The following is a 19193-nucleotide window of genomic DNA, read 5'->3' as shown; positions in this document are numbered from 1 at the left end:
TAAGTGAATATGCCGGTGCCAATACAATATATTGAACTAAAAAAAAAAAACACAGAATTTCACCCATTCTAGTTAGCAGAGCTAACTATAATTTGCACCCTGCCCTGCACTGTTATGAGTGATGTCATAAATGATATAGCACATTTTATGAGTGATGCAATAGTCATGAGCAGTGCATCAGATATTTTTATCACACCAAACTATAACATCACTTTAATCTTCGTTTTTTTCCAGCAAATATATATATATATTATACCTACTGGCAATAGAAAGTAGGTATTTCTAGTTTGGACCAGCTTTTCCCCATAGAAGAAGAAGCATTTTTTGCTTTGCTAATTTGACGAAATTTTCCATAAAAAATGGCCTACTTTGCCTAGTTCTGCATTTACAGTTTCGGGTAGATTCGTCAAGCGGGGACCGAGAAAAAAAGGGGTCCCAAAATGATTTTTCCCCAAGCAATGCATATGGGGATTGTAATTTTTAGACATGGCTACAGGCCAAACTGCTGAATAGAATAACTAAAATTGATCAGAAATATAGCTCTTGGTCCAGAAAGAGCCCTTTTAGTAATTCGGTGTAGATGAAATCAAAAGTTTAGGAGTTATTAAACAAAAAAGATTTATGTATATCTATAGACGCGGATCCACGCGCCAACAGCTGTGCTGCGAATGGCTGGCCGCAACTTGAGAGAAAAGTTGCAGCCGCCATTTTCGGTTCCTGGGGAGTGGAGGGGTGGAGAATAAAGAGTAAATAGGTTATAAGGGGTCAGGATAGAGCTATCCTGACCCCTGGGACTGATGGAGGGATCTCATGGGCAGGAAATTGCCCAAAGAAATTTTTGGGGAGTGCTTGAGGATCTGCGGATCCACTGCGGTTCTCAGTGCAGTCTCCTGTGTGAATCTGCTGAGGATCCAGAACTCAATTTTATAGAAAAAATACATCCATTCACAGACCCACTCAGACACTCACCCACTACATCTACTCACACATCCATACAGCCACTCACCCACGCAGAGACCCAGAGAACCACTCCCACTCATATTCCCACTCTGGCACTCACTCACACACCCACGTACACACCCATAAAGCCAGTCACACATGCACTGGCATGCCCACACAGCCACTCACAAACCCACTCACACATCTACTCAGAGACCCATAAAACCACTCGCACACCCGCTTACAGACCCACACAGCAGTCACACAATCACTCACACACTTACTCAGAGACCCACAGAAGGACACATCCACGTACACACCCATAGAGCCGGTCACACACACAGACTGAAATGCCCACCATACAATCACTCACACAATCACTCACACAATCACTCACACAATCACTCACACAATCACTCACACAATCACTCACACAATCACTCACACAATCACTCACACAATCACTCACACAATCACTCACACAATCACTCACACAATCACTCACACACCCCGATCCGACAAAGCCTAAGATGGTGACCACTATGGCTTAGATGGTGCTTGGATCCTTCGCTGGGGCTTTAGCCCGGCTCTAATGTGATAAACAGCGAAGAGGGGCTATTCTCCTCCCTCCCCGACGACATTTAGCTGTCCCAATGGGGCCCCAATGATCACTACCAGCAACTTCCTGCTGAACAACCTGGGAGCTTGCCCTGAGGCTCAGGGGCTGCAACCTGACCATGCTGCTTAGGGAGCGGACAGAGAGGCCCCCGCATGGGGAGAAGGTGAGTTCTGGGTCCCGCCACCCTCCTTGCACAAACCTGCCCTGTGGTAACCCAGGTGGGTGGACCTCAATGCCTCTGGTGTTCCCAGTGCCCTCTGCTCCTCACACTACTGGGGGAGGCGCCCGGCCTGTGACCCAACATTGCCTGAACTGCACCGTGCCCCGTGATGATGATGCAGACTCAGATTAGGGTTAGCGGAAGCTCGGGGGGGGGGGAATTCATGAGTGTCTGGGACTGTGGGCTCCCCTCCCACCTACAACATACTGGTGCCAGCTGAGGGGGTCGGACTGGTCTCCATTAGGATCCACTTCAGAGGCCTTGCCTTTTTTCCATCAAAGGACCCAGAGTGATTAGGCCCCCACTGTAAATGCATTTCAGTTTGGTCCCATCTCAACCACACAGGAACACCTTCTCATGTTGGCTCCTTTTTTTTTTAACCCTTTTACGGTCTCAGGGGGCCATATTTACGCTCAGAGGCCTGTGCTCGCCAGCTCTACTCTCTGCCGCCTGCTACCTCCGGTGGGCACGGTTTCTTTTCACTGCGGTGGTGGCCACAGCAACTCCGTACCTGCAGTGGGCCTGCTTATATTTCTCGTTACACCAGGTGAAGGCACTAAGTCACACAGTGGATTTCATGAGGAGAACTACTACATCTCTCTACACCTCCTAGCCCACTACTATCTTCAGGACCTCCACCCTTCCGATAGGAGACTGCTTCAGAGCGACCACCTGGTAGTAAATCAAGTCAAGTCAGATAATTTATATAGCGCACTACATACCCAGAGGGTCTCAAGGCGCTAAGGAAGGGGAGGAGGATTACTTGTCAAATATCCACGTTTTAAGTTGCTTTCTGAATGCTAGGTGGTTCTGGGTAAGGCGAAGGTAAGTGGGGAGTGAGTTCCATGTTTTAGCAGCCAGGTATGAGAAGGATCTGCCTCCCATGGTGGTCTTGTTGATGCGAGGTACAGTGGCGAGGGCTTGGCTGGAAGAACGTAGTTGGCGGGAGGGGGTGTAGAAGGACAGTCGTGAGTTGAGGCATTCTGGTCCGATGTCGTAGAGTGATTTGTGTGCGTGGGTTAGCAGTCGGAAAGTGATTCTCTTATTGACGGGTAGCCAGTGGAGGTCTTTCAGGTGACCAGAGATGTGTTCGTTGCGTGGGATGTCTAATATGATTCTGGCTGAGGCGTTTTGGATTCGTTGGAGTTTCTTCTGGAGTTTAGCGGTAGTACCTGCGTAGAGGGTGTTTCCGTAGTCCAGTCGGCTCGTGACCAGAGCATGGGTGACTGTTTTCCTGGTTTCGGTGGGGATCCAGCGAAATGTTTTTTTGAGCATGCGAAGAATGTTGAAGAAGGATGAGGATACGGCGCTGACTTGTCTGTTCATTGAAAGTGAAGAATCCAGGATAACGCCTAGGTTCCGTGCGTGGTCTGTCGGGATGGGTGCTTTTCCAAGGGCTTCCGGCCACCAAGAGTCGTCCCATGCAGAGGGGGATGTACCTAGGATGAGGACTTCTGTTTTATCTGAGTTCAGTTTCAGACGGCTGTGTTTCATCCATTCAGCAACTTCTTTCATTCCTTCGTGTAGGTTAGTTTTGGCGGTGCTGGGGTCCTTGGTGAGAGAAAGGATTAGTTGAGTGTCATCTGCATAAGAGATGATGTTGAGGTTGTGTTGGCGGGCGATGGCCGCGAGGGGGCTCATGTATACGTTGAAGAGGGTGGGGCTGAGTGAGGATCCTTGTGGTACGCCACAGATGACTTCGGTGGCCTCGGACTTGAATGGTGGAAGGCGGACTCTCTGGGTTCTTCCGGTGAGGAACGAGGTGATCCATTCAAGTGCTTTTCCTTGTATTCCGATGTTGCTGAGGCGTTGTAAAAGGGTGCTGTGGCAGACTGTGTCGAATGCTGCAGAGAGGTCGAGGAGGATGAGGGCGACTGTCTCCATTGTCCAGTAGAGTTCGAATGTCGTCTGTTGCTGCGATGAGGGCGGTCTCGGTGCTGTGTTTTGCTCGGAAGCCAGATTGTGAGGAGTCGAGGGATTTGTTGGCTTCGAGGAAAGCGGCGAGCTGGTTGTTGACAGCTTTCTCGATTACTTTGGCCGGGAATGGAAGGAGCGAAATGGGGCGGTAATTTTTGAGTTCGGTGGGGTCCGCTGTGGGTTTTTTCAGAAGGGCGGTGAGTTCAGCGTGTTTCCAGTTTTCCGGGAAGGTGGCGGAGTTGAAGGAGCAGTTGATGACGTCTCGGAGTTGCGGTGCTATGACGGAGTCTGCTTTGTTGAAGATGTGGTGAGGACATGGGTCTGTGGGGGATCCTGAGTGGATGGAGTTCATCAGGCGGATGGTGTCCTCAGTGGAGATTGGGTTCCAGTCGTTAAGGGTGTTCGCGGGGGGAGAGTGTTCAGCATGTGGTTGGGTGGGTTGGACTCCGGGTTGGTTGTCGAAGCTGTTGTGGCTGTCTGCAATCTTGTTGTGGAAGAATGAGGCTAGGGAGTCGCAGAGGGCTTGAGAGGGGGTGATGTCGTTGGAGTTGGCCGAGGGATTGGAAAACTCCTTGACGATGTTGAAAAGTTCCTTGCTGTTGTGGGCGTTGTTGTCAAGTCGATCCTTGAATGCTGTTTTCTTGGCCTTTCGGATTAGTTGGTGGTGAGTGCGGGTGGCGTTTTTGAAGGCGTCCTTGGTGCTGGTGGTTGGGTCTTTTTTCCAAGCTTTTTCAAGGGGGCGGCAGAGTTTCTTGGACTTCTTAAGATCATCATTGAACCATGAGGCCTTCTTGTTGCCAGGTTTGCTTTGACGTTTTTTCAGTGGTGCTAAGGTGTCGGCGGTGTTGGATAACCATAGGGTGAAGTTGGCGGCGGCTAGGTTTGGGTCCGAGGAGTGGGCTGGGGTGTTTAGAAGGAGCGATGAGGAGATCTGGTCGGTGGTGATTTTGTTCCAGTTTCTTTGCAGAGTTGGTTGGAGGTGGTTGGTGGGTTTGGGCTTGTTGTAGGTGAAGTGAACGCAGCTGTGGTCAGTCCAGAGGAGATCCGTAGTGTGGCTGAAGGAGACATGGTTGCTGGAGGTGAAGATGGGGTCGAGTGTGTGACCTGCGATGTGGGTGGGGGAAGTGACCAGTTGTTTAAGTCCGAGGTTGGCGAGGTTGTCCAAGAGGGTGGTGGTGTTGCGGTCGTTGATCTTTTCAAGGTGAAAGTTGAGGTCTCCCAGAAGGATGTATTCTTTGGAGGGGAGCGCGTGTGGAGTGATGAAGTCCGTGATGTCTTCACTGAATTTTGCGCGGGGTCCTGGTGGTCTGTAGAGGAGGGTGCCTCTGAGTGTGGTCTTGGGGTCGATGTGTATTTGGAAGTGAAGGTGTTCGGAGTTGGCGAGGTTGGCGTCAGAGCTGGTTGAGATGCGGATTGATTTCTTATGGACGATAGCGATTCATCCTCCTGTGTGGCTGGTACGGTCTTTGCGAGTGATCTTATAGTCTTCAGGGATGACAATGGTGATGTCTGGTGCGGAGGAAGCGTTCATCCATGTTTCCGTTAGGAAGGCGACGTCTGGAGAAATGGTGTCTAGTAGATTCCATAGGTCAATGGCATGTCTGTGGACCGAGCGGGTGTTGAGAAGGATGCATTGTAGGTGGTTGGGGTCGGGAGTCTGTGGTGTGGTCGTAGCGGAGATGTTGTCGGTGCCGCTGAATTTGCAGGAGTTGCATGAGAAAGGTCCATGGGTTTGTCCAGGAGCGGCTTGGACGCAGTTGGGGGCGCGACCGGGGTTAAGGGCTAGGAGGGTGGCGGCATCGTAGGTAATGCGGAGGGCTGGGCAGCGTGAGGGGCAGGGGGTCTGGCGCTGGGCGCGGTCCAGGCGCGGACGGGCGTAGACGGGCTTACCTTTGGCGCACCTTCGGCGCGGATTGGGCGCGGATTGGGCGCGGATTGGGCGCGGTCGCTGCGCGTGGACGCTGCACGCGGGAACTACTGTCATATATGGATGGTGGAGGGGGAGGGGCGAGGGCGTCTCAGCTGGGAGGCGGGGCGGGCTCCAGGGAACGACAACAACACTCAAAATGGCAGCGTGGGGGTCAGCACAGCAAAGCGCTTGGGGCACAACGCGCAAACAGCGTCAAAGTCACAGTGAACAGTCAAAAGTGCATTAAACGCAAAGCGGCAAGCAGGCAAATGGCAGGCAATGAAAATAGGCAGAATAAACAGCGCAGGCAGCACAACGATACCGAATGTCGCCAGGGACACCGGGAGCGACCACTCAGCTCGAGGGAGAGGAGCGAGTCACGGCGATTTCAGGTCGGGAGCGCTGTTTCAGAGTTCAGCCATTTAAGATGATCTCCTCTAGGGGCAAACATGATCATGCTATCAAAGATCTGCTCACCTGCCCCAAACTGGCCTCATCTAAAAAAAAAAAAAAAACACCTGCCTCTCAGCCTTCTACGCCCTCTGACCAGGAGTGCTACTTGGATGAAGATCAAGCCCTGGTGACCCATGGCTTCTTGCCTTCTCTCTAACTTTCTCAAAGCTGCCATCCAGATTTTTAAAGATGATCTCTCACGCGACCTACGGGAAATACACCAAGATTTGACTGCACTTAGTGACCATGGAGCCGCACTGGATGTTAATGAGACTTCGAAAGGAGAAGATGATGAGATCCTACGTCAAGAAATCATATGCCTCCTCAAACAACAAGATTATCTTAGAGCCCACATGGACGATCTTGAAAATAGATCTTGTTGGAATAGCATAAGCCTCCGAGGCATTCCAATTGGGGTTGAGGGCACAGACATGAGAATATACACAGCCCTATCTCGCTCTATTCTAGGTTGGGATGAAAATATGAAACTTTGCCTTGATTGGGCAAATCAAGTGGGCCAGCCCAGGAACAGGACATCGGTGGACATCCTAGCCTGTGTTCATATCTTCCAAATCAAGGAAGACATCCTAACAGCTGCTAGAGAGATACAGCTTGTCAGCTTCAGAGGTTACACAGCAGGCCTCTTCAGGGACATTTCCTTTACTACCCTTCAATGGCGAAAGAAATGTAAGCCAATCACTGATTTCCTATGTTCTAAAGACGTATCTTATGGATAGGGTCATATTTTAAGACTGATTTTTCGCTGGGGAGGTCGACTCTTACACCTCTCAGATGATGGCGCATCCACTGTTGCTCGGACATCCAAGAGACACCCACGCCCTGGCCCAAGCGAGCACGCACAAGAGCTACAAAATGCCCTAGCCTAACTTGCATCTGACACCGGTGGTAATTCTTTTTGACAATGTTGGTTGCTGATCCCTATAGACACTTGCATTAACTACCCAGCACTCCTCATGATGCTGCATGTGAATTGAGAGTGAGAGGCCAGAGAGTTTCTACTAACTGAAGATCTGCTTCCATCCACTGGACCACCCGCAAATGTGGCTTGCCAATCTGCTTGGACATTTCTTATGTGTTCCTCTTTGTTTGATGTTCTTTCTCTTTCATTGTTTTGGGGATTGTTATTCCTTCAGTCTCAGTGTGAGTATAAGGTAAATTTGGTTCGGTAGTAATGTTTGCTATTGGCTTCACACTACACAAGTACACTTCCTCCACTTAGCACTGCTTTTGCCCTTATGCCCGCTTAAACAATGGTCTTGGCTCTTCACATTAGTACAAAGAAAAAAATGTGGAGGGGGTCCGAGGGGAAGTGATGTTTATAGACCAGCTTGCATCCTGTCCCCCAACTCAACAATTACACAACACAAGAAGGATGCTAAGGGTCTCAAGAAATCCTATAAGGATACTAAACACTCAATGGTAGTGTATAGAAGAGATAGTCCAAAGGAGAGAGAGGAGTGTGTAAATATACCCATCAGCCCAACCATTGGCGGAGCCTCGTCATCTGGGTTGGAAATTAGAAACTGGTATCCGTTAGCCACCTCATCAGATCTCTTTCGAGGAGTGCTAGTATCGGATCCTCCAGTGAGAAGGACAGCCAATGGGTAGAATTAGTAGGCTGAAGGGAAAAGTTGCAGTGCTCAAGATAGTTTGAAAAGTGAATGTGGTGATACTTAAAAATACCTGTTATGATGACAAAAAACTACTTTATTGGGTGTGACCATCATAACGGCATGATTAAAAGCAGAGTGAGGATAGCATGAAAGGAATTACTATCCGTCATATAGGTTTAATGGTCGACATGTTTCAGCCTTGACAGCCTTTCATCAGGACCTATAATGTGCACTACTGCAACAGTGATTAGTGATAATGATGTAGACCTACCGGTAAACTTTTTACTCTATGGTAGTCTCATATCGTTGTAACACAAACTCTCCTAAGGAAAAGAGAAAGAAAAAGAAAAAGATACACACAAAGCAGAACAGATGTCAGCATATTGGAAAACATCAAATGTGTGTAAACCAGTGTGCCACAGTACGGTATGATTTAACTCACCCTTAAACGTTAAGGATAAGACCTCACCTCGCCTGGCGCTCGCTCAGGGCAAAGAGGCCACGCTCTACACAAGGGAAAAAAACATGAAAGAATAACATGTATAAACCTCGCCAAAAAGTGCGATACTCATGGTGTAACTCAATGTAGGCAATTGCTGCTGGCAGGATTGCAGCGAAGGCACTGAGATAGAGACAGAGATATGGCACCTCTGGTTGATGTGACTTGAGGGCGCTCGGATGTAATGAGAACAATTCTCATACAACTCTCTTCACAAATATGTACAATAAAAGTGTGGAAGAAAGGGACACAAATGCTTATAAAAACTGTGTCTCGAGAGGCATGTCTCGCATGTTGGAAATTCGTTATTATGGAGCTCAACAAGGAGGAGATCTTGAGCTAGGTTTTGAAGAGTCTGGATAATGTATCACCAACCTGTCCGTCGTTGCCTCGGTCTGTCATCTGAGCCGAGGGGAAGGTAGTGAGCATATCCGTTTGGGCGGGCTAAGACGACCTTTTGCGGACCAGAGAGGAGCCGCTTATTTGGGTGTTGCCGGAAATGTCCGACGATGGTTGGTTCATTACAATCACCAGAAACACTGCTGCTACGTCTGGTGAGAGTCAGACTGAGGCGGACCAGATTGAAAAACTCTTGACAGGTAGGGTTCAAGATGATTGGTTGTTTCGTAAAGACCGGAAACCGGATGCCAATCTGTGTACCTAAGACCATGTATTTGGCGGACAAACAGGTTTTGGAGTTTAATAAGCAAAGCCTGTATCGGTTTCTAGATGAGAACATATCGTAACTGAAATGTTTTGTCCTTCCAGAGACAGACATCATCTTGGGGATAGAAAAAAGTTGGAAAAGTATCCGTCAACAAGTTATCAAGGGCCGAACGGAGTTCAGCGAAAGGTGAAATACTAGATTTTCACATGTGGCTACCGGGTGCTCTGATGTGAAATGATGTTTCAATGTGTTCAATGGTGTCAGAGCTGGATCCACGATATTTCATCATTTAACCCTTCAGTATCGCATTTGAGTTTGAAAACCCATTTTTGGGGGGAGGAGCCAAGATGGCGGACGGACCGGACGTGTGAGCTCCCGGCTCCGCAACCCGCCTGTTCTTTTCACAAAATCCTGATATCTCCTCTTACCTACAACGCGTGCAGATGAAGCCACGAACGCGTGGATGCTGACCGCGTCCTGCCAATATCCCTGCCGGCTGTTTTGGGGGTGGATTTCGATGGTTTGAGGACTCCCGGCTCTGCCCCCGGACTCTGCCCCGATCGCCGCCGCCGGGCGCCGCTGGTCGTGCTCGGTGGGACGGGCTGAGGCGGAGCCGCCGTTTCAGGATCCGTGGATGACTGCAGTGGTGGGCAGACCGGCGAGGCTGCCTTCGGCGGCGGAGTGGGTACTCGCGAGGCTGGGGCGGTGTGGCGACGCTTCCTTTGTTGTGCGGCCATCACCCTGAGCGACCTCCATCTTGGGGCGCCTCTTCCGCCGCGTATCACCCGCACCTACAGAGATCGCGGGGGGCCTTCACACTGTACAGGTACCGGATTACGAGCTGTGTCGCCTTTGGTGGCTCTAACTGCTGTCCCTGCTGATTATTGAGTCGCCCCCCCCCCCTCCGCTGTGGATTGACCGCGGGGACGATCATGGCGCCTGTCTGCCGGACCGGTGAGGCGGAGGTCCCCATATCCCCAATGCTTGCTGCCCTGCCTACTCTCGAATTGGTAGATGCTCCGGTGGCGTCGCTGCATAGTGCCCACCGGCCGCTGCTGGGGAAAGCCTTGACCTGTGCTGACATCCTGATGGCCCTTGCAGATCTAAGGGCGACATGGCAACGGAACACCCAAGAGCTGGAGCGAAAGATTGAAGGAGCTGTTTCTCACTGTGAGCGACGGCGGCTGGCTGATCCCCTATTGCCTTTCATTCCACCCGCGGTGGATACAATGTTGCTGCACGAGCCTGTCGAACGTTCTGTCCCTGGCTACTGTATTGAAGGTTCCCTTACTGACGACGCTGTAGCTACAAAGTCTCCTCTCACTACGGCACCTGAGACTTTGCCTCTGCCAGTGCTATCACGGCCTTTTTTGCAATGCTGGTGTATGTGCAGTTCTGCTGTGGGAAAAGCGCTTGTCATGGTGGACATGGTGGTGGACGGTGACTGGGAACGATCATCTCCTCTCCCTCTGCTCCTTCTATATCGAGAGCGGCCATCTTGTTCCTTTGTTCTGACTGCGGTGTGCTCACGGAGGCGCCTATGCTTGGGAAGGTTCCAACGTTCAGGCCAGGGCTGAAGTGCTCTCTTTCGCTGATTTTGCCTGTTCGACTGACTGTGACCCAGACTGGAATGCTTGCCGACCTGTTGGTGTTGATACATTTGTGAAACCCCCTATTTCAAACTGTAATTGCTATTCTTTGGCATGTTTATTTTATTTCGGGTCGCAATTGTTGTGCCTGATTTCTGTCTCTTCCTAATTCGAGGGATGTATTTGTGGGCTGGGAGTCCGGGGACAACTGTTATTGGTGGTGGTCTTGAACTGGTTGCTGATTGCAGGGGGGGACTTGGGATGAGACGCTGTCTGGATGTACGTAGGGGCTCTACCTGTGTATCCCTCCACCTTAATGGCAATGACTTGTGTAATCGATCTGACGTTGTTGATATGTTGTAGGTTTTGTGCGGGGAATGGAGTCCGGGACTCTGAAATAATGGCCCTCCTCCGGGGTTAGGTATTCCGTGGGAGTTTTAGATTGGATTTCTCTTTTCTTGCTCCCTATATCAAAGGTGACATTATATCTTTTTCTTTCTCTCTTTTCTATTCTTACTCTATATTTCGGGTTTATGGGGCGACAGACGCGCTGCTGGGGGGGGTAGGCCGTAGCCTTCGCATGCGTGTAGGGTGGGGTGGAGGGATGGGTTTTTCGTTTTTTTCTGTTCCTATGGTGCCTTGTTTTCTCTTTTTAATTTATTTCTTCCTTCTCCTATTTTGGGTTCGTGTCGATGTTACTGGCGGGCGGGTGGTGGTGAATATCTGTCGGGGTCTTAGGGACTGATATCTTTGTTGCTTACCATCTAGCCGCCGTGCCGCCTGGTGGGGGTTTGATAACTGGTTAGCTGGGCTGTCTATGCCTCTGTCGCTACTGCTGTCTCACGTCTGCATGAACCCTGTGTTTTTTTTTCGTTTGTGTTTTATTTTATCGATACAGAATAGTTGGACACTAATAGTTGCAATGAAAAAAAATCTTAAAATTAACCTTCATTACTCCTGAGGCGCGATAGCACGTGATCTACAGTGTAACCGCTGACTGCTTGCTCTTTGTTATTGCTATGCTACTGCGTCAACGTATTGTATTCACCTGTGCTCAACAGTATTTGTGGCCGGCCTGAGGGTTGTAGGCCACTATTTGTACCTTTCCTTGTTGCACCAATAAAGGTTTTCAAAAATTAAAAAAAAAAAAAAAAAAGAAAACCCATTTTTGTTCTTTGATGAACAGAAAATGGTTGCAAAAGGTTGTCTTAGCCCTCCCAAACGGATATGCTCACTACCTTCCCCTCGGCTCAGATGACAGACCGAGGCAACGACGGACAGGTTGGTGAAATGTCCCTTTCTTCCACACTTTTATTGTACATATTTGTGAAGAGAGTTGTATGAGAATTGTTCTCATTACATCCGAGCGCCCTCAAGTCACATCAACCATAGGCGCCATATCTCTGTCTCTATCTCAGTGCCTTCGCTGCAATCCTGCCAGCAGCAATTGCCTACATAGAGTTACACCACGAGTATCGCACTTTTTGGCGAGGTTTATACATGTTATTCTTTCATGTTTTTTTCCCTTGTGTAGAGCGTGGCCTCTTTGCCCTGAGCGAGCACCAGGCGAGGTGAGGTCTTCTCCTTAACGTTTAAGGGTGAGTTAAATCATACCGTACCGTGGTACACTGGTTTACACACATTTGATGTTTTCCAATATGCTGACATCTGTTCTGCTTTGTGTGTATCTTTTTCTTTCTCTTTTCCTTAGGAGAGTTTGTGTTACAACGATATGAGACTACCATAGAGTAAAAAGTTTACCGGTAGGTCTACATCATTATCACTAATCACTGTTGCAGTAGTGCACATCATAGGTCCTGATGAAAGCCTGTCAAGGCTGAAACATGTCGACCATTAAACATCTATGACGGATAGTAATTCCTTTCAAGCTATCTTCACTCTGCTTTTAATCATGCCGTTATGATGGTCACACCCAATAAAGTACTTTTTTGTCATCATAACAGGTATTTTTAAGTATCACCACATTCACTTTTCACACTATCTTGAGCACTGCAACATTTCCCTTCAGCCTACTAATTCTACCCACTGGCTGTCCTTCTCACTGGAGGATCCGATACTAGCACTCCTCGAAAGAGATCTGATGAGGTGGCTAACGGATACCAGTTTCTAATTTCCAACCCAGATGACGAGGCTCCGTCAATGGGTGGGCTGATGGGTATATTTACACTCTCCTCTCTCTCCTATGGACTATCTCTTCTATACACTACCATTGAGTGTTTAGTATCCTTATAGGATTTCTTGAGACCCTTAGCATCCTTCTTGTGTTGTGTAATTCTTAACATTAGTAGCCTTAATGTCAAAGGCCTACATAATCCTACCTCTCCCTCCTGGAACGTTCCTGCAGCGAAATTTGCCTACTACAGGAAACACATTTACTACTTAAAGTCACACAACGCATGCAATCTCGCTGGTTTCCGCAACAGCTGTGGTCCTCGGGTTCCTCAAATAAGGGAGGGATTGCTCTACTGTTCTTCTCAGGGTTTCAGGGTGAAATAGTCTCCCTAGGTCACTGAAACTATGAAACGATTGTTTGAATATCGACTGCAAATTGGTTCCTTCTATTATACTTTAACAAATATATATGCCCCCCAACAAGCATCAAAAAGCATTTATTCTCACTGCCTTCTCGACTTTACTCCAGAACCAGATGCAGCCATACTGATAGGGGGTGACCTGAACTTAGTCAAAGACAATGAACTTGACCGCTCGGGCCAAAGCTCACCACAGGTTCATCGCTGGATGGCAGATTGCAGTCTGATAAGACATCTGGTGAGCACAGCATCCTGAAAGAAGTCTTACTTAGTGACACAAGACTTCGTTCGGATGGAGTATTTCCTAGCTTCCTCCACCCTCCAGTCGCTTGTCACGGACTCTTCCATTGCCCCTCGCTCACTTTCTGATCACACACCCTTATCTATAAATGTCTACATTGGCACAACACAAACATGCTCTTCTTGTTGGCGCCTGAGGGACTCATTACTCAGGTCACCTTCAACAGTTGCAGCTATTCGTAAGTCGATTGGTGATTACATACAGGTAAATGAAACCAGTAAAGTCACGCTGGCCTACCTATGAGAGACTTTGTAACTGGTAGTCTGTAGAGAATTCATAGCCATATCGGCTTCAGAAAGCCAACTCCGGAAAGAAAAAGAGAAGAATGTTGAACGTACAATCGTGGAGTTCAAAGCAATTTACAAATGCACCGGGGTTCCTCTGATGTGGAGGAAGATAGAGTGCTCTCGTCTGCTCCCTAAACGCCTCGATTTAAAAAAACAAGTACTACCTGGGTAGCAACCGGTGTTGATGAATGATTGCCCACTATTTGCAGGCCAATGTTAACTTTACCTCCATTCGGGGTATCTGCCATTCCCCAAATACGGAGGTCTATTCTGGTATGCACATAGCGTATGCCTTAACAACTTCTATAAATCTCTCTATGCCAAACCAATGATCCCTCTACAGACCCTTCAGAATATCTTACTTCCTGGCTTCAGACTCCACTTCTACGGCACGTAGCTTTTTTAGATAAACCTATGCGCATTGAGAAAGTATTATCAGCCATTGCCCGCCTTAAACTCTTCAAAGCCCCGGGCCCTGATGGGCTCCCCTCTAACTTTTATAAAAACCTTCTGTCAAGATTTGGCCCCTATTCTTACTAGACTCTTCAATTCTTTTGTCTCCAGTGGCTCTCTTACCGGCTTTACATGAGAGGCATCTATTGCGGTTATCCCCAAACCGGATAAGATCCCAACATTATGTGGGTCATAGAGACCAGTATCTCTCCTAAACATCAGTGACAAACCATTCACTAGTATTGTGGCTCACCACCTCAATCCCTAAATGCCGGGTCAGATCAAGCCGGCTTCGTCCTGGGGCGATAATGCGGTGACCAGACTCAGTGCACATACCAGCTACTCAACAAAGTGTTCCAGACGCAAGCCGAAGCCCTTCTCCTCTCGATGGACGTGGAAAAAGCGTTTGACATAGTCCACTGGCCCCATTGGTTTCAGACTTTAGAATGCTTTGGTTTCGGAGAATGGTTTTGTGTCTGGAATATGAGCATTTACAGCTCTCCTAGAGACCAGGTGTAGGTTAAGGGGCTTTCTTCTTTACCTTTCCCTGTTTGACTTGGCACGAACACTCTTTCCCCTCTCTTATTTGCCTATATATGGAGCCCTTCGCCCACCATATTAAGGCAAATTTGGATACTTCTGTCATCACCTTCGGTGGGGAACAACATGTAAATAGCCTATATGCAGATGCCATGATTCTAATCATCAAAGATACCTTGATCTCTCTCCCTGCCTTGGTTACTGAGCTCCAGACCCTTGGATCCCCTTCTGTGATCAAGGTCAATATGCAAAAAAAAAAAAAAAAATCAGAAAATATGACTCCCAAAACCATAACTTCTTAACCAAATAAGTTAGAGCTGGTCTCCACAATTGGGAACACCTGGCGCTTTCCTGGCTGGGTAGGATTGCGGCTATTAATGAAGTGATAGTAGTGGTGGCTTCACTTTTGCAGCACTATTTAGCCTGTCAACTAAGATTTGTGGTAGAATGGAGCAGACCCTTCATCGAGAAACACTGGTGTTTCATGGACCATGACTTCTGCAGCTTGTTTCTCCAACTGATTCTTGCTCAAATGTCTCCACTACTTAACCCCGTAAAGACACCATACTTGTTTGCCACGGACATTGGGTTTGACTATATTGCCCCACTTCTTACTCATGTAAACACACAGAAGGAATGGGGGAGGGGGTTTGTTTCATTGGGTATATTAGATAACATTTGTATAATGGCCACTTCCTTTATCCCTGCCGGCCATTGAAGTGTAGGCGCAAGCTGGGTATACACCTTTTCCTATTGCATCTACGCTGCCGGCCCATTAGGTTTTAGGCATTTTAGCTGTGCTTTTCATTTTGTAAACATACTAAAAAGAAGTGATTTAATAAAGAATAATGGTTACAGGAACGTTATAGTTAAGCTCACAATTCACTCGTACTAAACCAGAGAAATTCAGCAGTTATAGTTCGCTGTGCTAACTATAACTTACACCCTGTAATGCACTGTTTATGACCTCACATCACTTATGACATTACTAATGACATCATTCAGACAACCACTCACACACACATTTACACTTCTACACAACCTTTCATACACCCGCTCACACCCACTTAACCACACACATACCCATTTATTATATATATATATATATATATATATATATATATATATATATATATATATATATCTGGCAGAAGGACGTCTTGCAGGAGTCACGCAGCATAACAGACGAGGCGAACCGAAGTAATAGTGCTAATGGTTTATTTTGCTCTCCACCACACCACCTATACACATATATACATACATACACACACACGCATATATATATCTATATCTATACAACTATTATAAAGGAAGAACTTTGAGGCTTTGAGGCGGGTAAACTCGGGAACCATAGCGCCAATCCACACACTCGATACATCGTTGTAATCCTCAGGGTGTGCAGATGGACATAGGCTATATAAATTCAAAATAAATACGTTATTTAAAAAATATAAGTTAAAAAAAAAGTAGTCCCTTCAAAGTAGCGCCGGCCGCAAAGTGCATGCTTGCATCAGGAGCGGCGTACACGAGCGCGAGGAGCGGCGGAAATCAGCGCGAGGAGGAGCGGCGGAGATCAGCCCTGGGAGGAGCAGTGACGAGGAGCGGCGGAAATCAGCGCGGGGAGGAGCAGCAGACATGAGCGGGGGACAGGCGGTGAGGATCGGCGGGCAGGCAGTTAGGAGCGGCGGCGGGGAGAAGCGGTGGATGAGGTAGGGCGCCAAGTAAGCAATGAGCAAAGCAAACGTGAGGGAGGAACGGCGGCAGAGAGGAGCGGTGAGCGAGCCACAGGTACCAAACGGAAAAACAAACGTGTGCAGGTTACAAAAGCGTACAAAGTGGAGCGGTCAGCTGAAAGCTAAAATGACAATCGGGAGAAGGTACCAAACGGAGCATTACAGGAGGAAAAAGTGACGCGGGCAGCTTACAAAAGCGTACAAAGTAAACAGAGGCATAATACTGCACAACGTCAGGGCGGGCGGGGGCCCCGATTGCTCCCGGATATAGATATATATATATATATATATATTCAAACACACAAGTTGCCTGCTAAGAAGGAAGCTTCACGAGAAGATAAATGTTCTGCCACATTTTATTCACGAGGGAAGCAGGGTGGGGGAAACACAGCTTGCAGCAAAATTAAGTCCTGTCCTGACGCGTTTCGTGCGTGGAGCACTTTATCAAAGGAAATGGACTCTGCAGGAAAAGGCACGACGATTTTCGGCACCACCTTTCAAATAAATGAAAAAACGCCCAGGTGGGCGTGGCCACGCCCGTGGCCTGATGGTACTTGTGGTGCCAGTGTTTACTCATGTGAGCTGTAGTGACTTGTCCTTGAAAAACGAAGTTCCACCCCAGTGGGTTGTGCAGCGGCGTTCACTTGTCACTCTGCTTGAATAATTCCCCAATGAACTGGCATCTTCTCCCATAGGCACAGGCGACATTTGGCGTCTCTGCTGGAGGGCTGACCAGCCCCGGCGCTTCCTTCGCGGCTCAGGCCGTCCGCTCAATATTCAAACACACAAGTTGCCTGCTAAGAAGGACGCTTCACGAGAAGATAAATGTTCTGCCACATTTTATTCACGAGGGAAGGGTGGGGGAAACACAGCTTGCAGCAAAATTAAGTCCTGTCCTGACGCGTTTCGTGCGTGGAGCACTTTATCAAAGGAAATGGACTCTGCAGGAAATAAATGAAAAAACGCCCAGGTGGGCGTGGCCACGCCCGTGGCCTGATGGTACTTGTGGTGCCAGTCTTTACACATGTGAGCTGTAGTGACTTGTCCTTGAAAAACGAAGTTCCACCCCAGTGGGTTGTGCAGCGGCGTTCACTTGTCACTCTGCTTGAATAATTCCCCAATGAACTGGCATCTTCTCCCATAGGCACAGGCGACATGGGAGAAGATGCCAGTTCATTGGGGAATTATTCAAGCAGAGTGACAAGTGAACGCACACACATATATACACAAATCGAAATACAGTTCAAAAGATTAAAAGCAAGTACTCTATTGATTGGGATACCTCTTCTAGCTGTACTGCATTCGATTTTATAAAGCACTGTTCCTTTCAGACTCAAATAAAATATGCTGCTAGTACCTTTTTCCACTGCAGTAATTCTTGCTCTCAATTAAGATTTGAAGTCTTCACAAATCTGTTTGGGGATAGGTTTCACATGAACCATCGACGGCTGGGAAAACCATGACCCAGCAATGTTAATCTGCAGGATTTGCTTACTGTTACAGGTCACACTTCCAGGATAAGTTTGCGCAAGAAGGAAACACTAAGGAACTGGGGTTTTTCTCATTTGCACTCGCCTTATGGATGGGGTCAGGATGATAGCCTGGTGGTATATTTCTCATTACACGACACAGTCACAGGACACAGTCGCAGGATAAGTTCTATTTTGCCAAAGCTTTGTATTTACACATAATGAAGAGAACAGGCACGTTCCCAGTGACAATTTAATAAGCCATTAACAAATCTCAACAATATTAATCTGCTGGCTAGAGGTTCGAATGCCCGCAAGACAAACTCAGTCTTAATTCTTACCAAGGAAAACAACATAATTAATAATTTCAACTGGGAAATTATATTTTATGCACAAATCCAGGGAAAGGGATTTAGTGAAAGCATAACAGGAATAAAAGATTAACATTTTCTCTACTCATCTCTGTTCGGTGACTTCTTAGGGGAACTCTTTCACATAAAGTGTTGTTTCTTGATGTTAAAGTTCTACAGTTCTGGACAAAGAGTAAGCCCTGCTCTCATCTCATCCTGAGGGAGGCCACACACTGTTCTCTGGCATACCGTAATCACATCAGACTCTCCTGCAAGAATGATTAATGGCCTCAGGATGATGACAGAATGTACTACCCACAAAAACCTCTACTGGCTCCCTCTACAAGCCACATCAACTTCACGGTCTGCTACAACACTTGTAAACTATGTTTGAAGCAGTAACTAAATTAGGCTCGAGAAGAATAAAAAAAATACATAAGATAAGAAAAGACTCCAACCTTCGTTACTGCTATGCTCCTAAACTCTGTTCTGCCGTCCCCACACACAAAAGACAAGCTCTCCACCGCATATCCTTCAGGAAGAGACTGTGACCTGCTGGAACTAGGCTTAACCCACGCTTGGGCTGCAATGTTCGTATGCCACTCTCATAGGCAGAGCTGGACACTGCCCTGTCTCTTTGCCACGGACTTATGAATTGTGTCTTCGCTTTCACGCAGCGGTGCGGACTTCAGACCTGCTCTCTTACAACGTGGCTATAGAAGTACTATCACTGCTAACGACGACTTTTCCCTATCTACTACAGGGGGCTTGGTGGCGCAAGGAGCGACTGGTGGCCTGTACCCCCCCGAGGAACGGCTATCGTGCACTGGAGGTGCTGCATCCGGCTTGGATTGGCACTAGTGGCACGCGCAGAGGTTTACCAGAGCGCAGGTGCGCCCACTGTTGAGGCTGTACTACTACCCCTCGGTCGAAACTCGGCTGCACGGCAGCGGTGGGGCAAGAGGCGGCGGAGAGGCCTCGACCAGCCACCAGGATGGTGCGCCCTGAGAATCGTCAACCGAAACTCATCTACGATGGCGCCAAAAAAGGCACGAAATCGGT

The 19193-nt window shown here is 48.1% G+C and overlaps 1 protein-coding gene across 4 annotated transcripts in view; it reads right to left on the bottom strand.

Moving 5' to 3' along the window:
- DNAJC13 (DnaJ heat shock protein family (Hsp40) member C13) overlaps positions 1-19193 on the bottom strand; it is a 1694551-nt gene that overhangs the window by 1369804 nt on the left and 305554 nt on the right. The window lies entirely within an intron of this gene.

The sequence above is a fragment of the Lissotriton vulgaris genome, chromosome 10 (genome assembly GCF_964263255.1).
Source record: "Lissotriton vulgaris chromosome 10, aLisVul1.2, whole genome shotgun sequence".
Classification (NCBI taxonomy): Eukaryota; Metazoa; Chordata; class Amphibia; order Caudata; family Salamandridae; genus Lissotriton; species Lissotriton vulgaris.
This window is presented reverse-complemented; position numbering and strand designations above follow the sequence as displayed.